Genomic DNA, 5272 nt, shown 5'->3' on the forward strand with positions numbered 1-5272 from the left:
AGTGCACAGAGTTACCAGTGATGCAATAGGTGAGCGTGTGATGGTACAGAGGCTCAAGAAATTCCTCGGTTGAATGTGCTCCTGCTCAAAGGAATGGTTGTCCCCGTTTATACGATCATAGCAATTTCCGGTGCATCTTTCTAAGACAGCTGAGTGGCACAAGTGGTGCGTGTTGAGCCCTTAACTTTGCAATGGTGGGTTTAAAAGATGATTTTGCTGTTTGGATCTGTGTTTCCGACACTGGCGGTGGCAGCAACATTTGCTCGCATCAGCTCAGTATCAGTTTCTTCCACACAGTCAAGCCTTCAACCAGGAGAAGTTGGTGTTGGATGATATTTTAAACTAGTCATCCTTGGGGGTTGGGACACGGAAACGGTGATGTTTACGTTCGACTAATAAAACTTGAAATACAAGCCTGACCTCAGGAACAGAGATCATGACTTTAAGCCATACACTTTATGTTGTACCAAAATGCAATACCTTCCATTTATCCAGATTGAACTCCATGTTACATTTTTCAGTACAACGACTCATTGGATTAAGATCCTTTTGAAACTTAGATAATCTTCATCACTGTCTACAATTCTGGTGTCGCCTGCAAACCTATGAAGCATGCCAGCTGTGAGTTCCAGTGTTTTCTCATATAGATCAATGATTCCTATTTACTTGTAGTGGCCGTGATTTAGCAGTGTGCAGATCATACAACAGTTCGTCATGCAATTAACCATGAGGAAGAAAGCTGCAGACTACAGGGAGATACCAAACAATTGGAAATAAAAATGGTGAAAGCAATTCATTCCAGGGAAGTGGGTGATAGTGAAGCAAAATTAAACTTCAAACCAGCTGCCCCCGCTCCAGTTGCAGCACTCAGCTGTCTCAGCAAGATGCACTGTAGATTGCTGTTATTATAAACGGGAACAGATTTTCCCTTCTGCCCCGCCTTTGACCAGAAGCACTCCCAACCTCGGAATTGCTTGCGCCTATAAACCATCATAGAAACCGTGCATTCTCCGTTGATTCACTTGAACCATCGAGTATCTGTGCGACCTCATTCCCATCTCGATTTCAAGTTGCACCTTCGTGACTGCGCCACTCAGTTCCTCTGATTCTGGGGCTGGGATCTGGGACTATGTGTCAGCAGTGGTTACTGCCTTGTGTGGGGAAACTCGTGAAGTAACCGATGTTAAACTGCATTGCTATTGAAATATGCCTTTCAACAAAAGTTTGGTATAAACAATGACTGCAGATGCTGGAAACCAGATTCTGGATTAGTGGTGCTGGAAGAGCACAGCAGTTCAGGCAGCATCCGAGGAACAGTAAAATTGACGTTTCGGGCAAAAGCTCTTCATCAGGAATACAGGCAGAGAGCCTGAAGGGTGGAGAGATAAGTGAGAGGAGGTTGGGGGTGGGGAGAAAGTAGCATAGAGTACAATCGGTAAATGTGGGAGGGGATTAAGGTGATAGGTCTGGTGGGAGGGTGGAATGGGTTGGTGGAATAGATGATAGGCAGGTAGGACAACACAGGAGAAGTCATGGGGACAGTGCTGAGCTGGAAGTTTGGAACTATGGTGAGGTAGGGGAAGGGGAAATGAGGAAACTGTTGAAGTCCACATTGATAACCTGGGTTGAAGTGTTCCGAGGTGGAAGATGAGGCATTCTTCCTCCAGGTTTCTGTTGGTGAGGGAGCGGCGGTGAAGTAGGCCCAGGACCTCCATGTCTTCGGCAGAGTGGGAGGGAGATGTGAAATGTTGGGCCACAGGGCTGTGTGGTTCGTTGGTGCGGGTGTCCCAGAGATGTTCCCTAAAGCGCTCTGCTAGGAGGCGCCAGTCCCCAAATGTACAGGAGACTGCACCGGGAGCAACAGATACAATAAATGATATTGGTGGATGTGCAGGTAACAAAAGCTGCACTGTCCCCGGAGTCCTTGTTGTTTTGGAGAAATATATTTATCTCAGCCCTCAACACATTAATGATGGAATTAACACAGCCACTGGGGAACCGATGTTAAACAGTCAGACCATTCTGAGTTCCCACATATCTGCTACTGTTCGCTAAGCACCGATAGAATGCATTTGGTGCTCTGCCTAACATTCCTTATAATACTGTACTTAGAGCATGCACTCGTTGTGTTCGTCTGTGGTGTGCTGTGATCGTATAGTGGTTAGTACTCTGCGTTGTGGCCGCAGTAACCTCGGTTCGAATCCGAGTCACGGCACTAATAGCTCTGTGTGTCCCTGTCTTTTGTGAAATACAAAGGAATCAGTTGTTTCAAAGTTTTGATTTTCTCCAAGGTGATTTTTTTCCTCCAAGTTCTGCTCGCTCACATCTCTGTGTTTCATATGTCAGAATTCAAATCCACCCGTTCTCAGAGATTTCTTCCCTCCTACGATAACCACCCGAACTTTCCATCCCATACCGCCATTTCATTAATTTGGAGATGCCGGTGTTGGACTATGGAGTACAAAGTTAAAAATGACCCAACACCAGTTTATGGTCTTACAGGTTTAATTGAAGCACTAGCTTTCAGAGCGCTGCTCTTTCCTCATGTGTTTGCGGAGTCATTTCCTATTTCATTGAGGCATTGCAGAATCTAATACAGACTCTCCCATTGATACCGATCAGTCTGTGTGGCTGGGGTCACTGTTGCTGGGTGAACATGCCCCAAACCCACCATCGGGAACTGCAGACCATTTGATCCATTTAGTTACCACTGCTGTGAGATCAATACTCATGTAGCAGCTTTTACTGATACGGACCAGATATTATTGGGGTTGGGGGTGGGGGCAAGCTCAGGAAAATGGCACAGAACAGTATCGGGGAAAAGCGACTTCATTGGATAAGATCAGTTTCACTGCTTTTCTGCAATGGCTGAGCGCTATTACCACTGAACACTGAACTGTTAATTCAGACACCAGGTACCTGGGTTTCACTCCGACCATGCTAGGTGGTAGAATTGGGATTCAATAAATATCTGGAATTAAGAATCTAATAACTCCTATATATCCATGTTCAATTGATGAAAAAAAACAAAACTATCTGACGTCATTTAAGGAATGTAACAGCCATTCTTACCTGCTGGGGCCTCCATGTGACTCCAGAATCACGACAATACGGTTGAGTCTCAACTACCCGATGTGCAATTTGGTATAGCAATCAATACTGCCGAGCCAGCGACGCCCTCATACTGTAACAGAATAGAAAAAAAAGTTCATTAGGCCCCAGATAGATTACTGTGTGCAGTTCTGCAATTCAGAGTACTGCATGGATGTGATCGCACTGGGAACGTTGCAGTAGAGATTCACTGGGATATTGTCTGGGCTGAAGAGTTTCAGTTGTAAGGAGAGATTGGACAGACTGGGGTTGTTTGTCTCCGAGCAGAGGAGATTGGAGAAGACATGACTGAGATGTACTAAATACTGAGGGATATGGATAGGATAGACTGAAAGAAGCGTTTCTTATTGATGGAGAGATCGAACACTGGGGCCAAGAGATTTCGGGAAAAGGCAGAAAGGTTTGAGTAGATTTGTGGAAAGGGTCAGAGAGGCGGAAATCATTCTAACCTGAATAAAAAACTTGAGATGTTGATTTGCGATGCCAAAACATGTAAGATCATGGGCTAAACGATGGAAAACTTGATTCAGGTCGTTAAGCAGTTGTGTTTGACAAGTGCGGCCACAACAGGTTGAAGGGCCTCCTTCGACGTTGTTGTCCTCCACAGTATTGTGGTTAGTGTCCCCACCTGTCACAGGGCTCAATAATCCGCTGGGGGCATCGTAAAGGTTTTAAACCTGTCGCTCTGTTCCCCAGTGAAGGTTATTCATGGCTGGCCTTGCATTCTCGATGGGACATGTCTCAGGAAGGACAGTGCTGTCTGAATCATTTGGGGAAGTACTGCAGCTCCTGGGGAGACAGAGTGTCAGTGAAAGTGCAAACACGTAATTTCAGCAAACTGCACATTGTGTTTGTGTTGCAATCAAAACCATTATATAGAGTTGTTCCTGACTGATGTGTTTCATTTAAAGCAGGAATCTGAGGAAGAAAACAGAATGAACCCATTCAGATCTGAGTGCAGAAACATTTCCAGCAGAACTACTGAGGTTGTACAGCGTAGAACCGCCTTTGGATGTATTGAATTCGGGTTGATGGGCGCAGCTTGCTTTCACTAGGTGGAGTTGCCAGTGTGTAAAGCCATTACACATGATCCAGATAGTGTTCAATGTGATGTTACATTTGATCAGTGGTTCGCACTGCTCTGAAGTCTGTAGGTTAGGTGGATTGGTCATGTAAATGGCGCTCATCTGTCCAGGGAGTGAACTCAGTAAGTTCAGTGAATTAGCCAGGGGTAACGCAGTGATAAGGTCAGCAGTCACAAGTTGCCAGGTTTTATTCCACCAGGTTTATTTGAAATCACAAGCCAGAGGTCTGCGGGGATAGAGACGGGAGCTAGGTCTGGTTGAGATGCTGTTCATAGTCTCCCGACAGACCCGATTGACTCAACTGTACTTTCTGCAATGTAGGGAATCGGTGATTCAATTAGAGAGGACACTTCCAGCGTTTACTGTGCTGCTAAGACATTGGAGACGATGCTGACAGCATTTAGTGGGGATAGAGTTTTATTTATTTGTGTTTTGGAAAATTTGAAACTAAACCAAGGAAAACCGAATGGAAGTTTTCCAGAGTATTTGAGGTTTGGAGAGAGTAAATATGTGGCAAATTCACTTTTTCAAGTTCATAAATTTCTGAAAGTCAAGATTTCAAAACCATCGATGTAGGACAAAGAAATAATGGGGGCAGAATTTCTGTCACTCAGACAATCTGTTTCCAAAATATTTGGAAAGGCACATTGAGAGACACACAAGCAGTGAGTTTCAACAGGAGAGAGACAGCCTGTGGCCAGGTAAAAGTGTAAAGGAGGATGGAGGGCGTAGAAGGTGCGAGGAAACAATATCTAATTTGGATGACTTCAGATGCAAAGAAATATCGGAAATGTCTGCAGCTGAGTAAGATTCAGCAAAAAAACTCAGTGTTTTTTAAAAGATTTCTATTAATATTCCACATGAAGCATAATAAATGGAACTGAGCAGATTTGGTATATTGTCAAGGAAAGCTATTCCATAATGAATAGGAAGTGACCCGTCTCTTGGAGATCGATTTCCTGCTTTAATCCCATGCCTTAAAGATGGGAGGAGGAACGCCATGATTTTGGGTTCATTTGATACTCATTGAAATCTGCCAATGTAACTGAGCATCAAAACTGCCATCTTGTTTTGTA

The 5272-nt window shown here is 44.5% G+C and overlaps 1 non-coding gene across 1 annotated transcript; it reads left to right on the forward strand.

Annotated features, from left to right (window-relative positions):
- The first annotated feature begins 2143 nt into the window (after nt 1-2143).
- On the forward strand, nt 2144-2215 carry trnah-gug (transfer RNA histidin (anticodon GUG)). The gene has a single exon. It is a non-coding gene; the product is annotated as a tRNA-His (tRNA).
- The last annotated feature ends 3057 nt before the right edge of the window (nt 2216-5272 follow it).

The sequence above is a fragment of the Chiloscyllium punctatum genome, chromosome 12 (genome assembly GCF_047496795.1).
Source record: "Chiloscyllium punctatum isolate Juve2018m chromosome 12, sChiPun1.3, whole genome shotgun sequence".
NCBI classification, from domain to species: domain Eukaryota; kingdom Metazoa; phylum Chordata; class Chondrichthyes; order Orectolobiformes; family Hemiscylliidae; genus Chiloscyllium; species Chiloscyllium punctatum.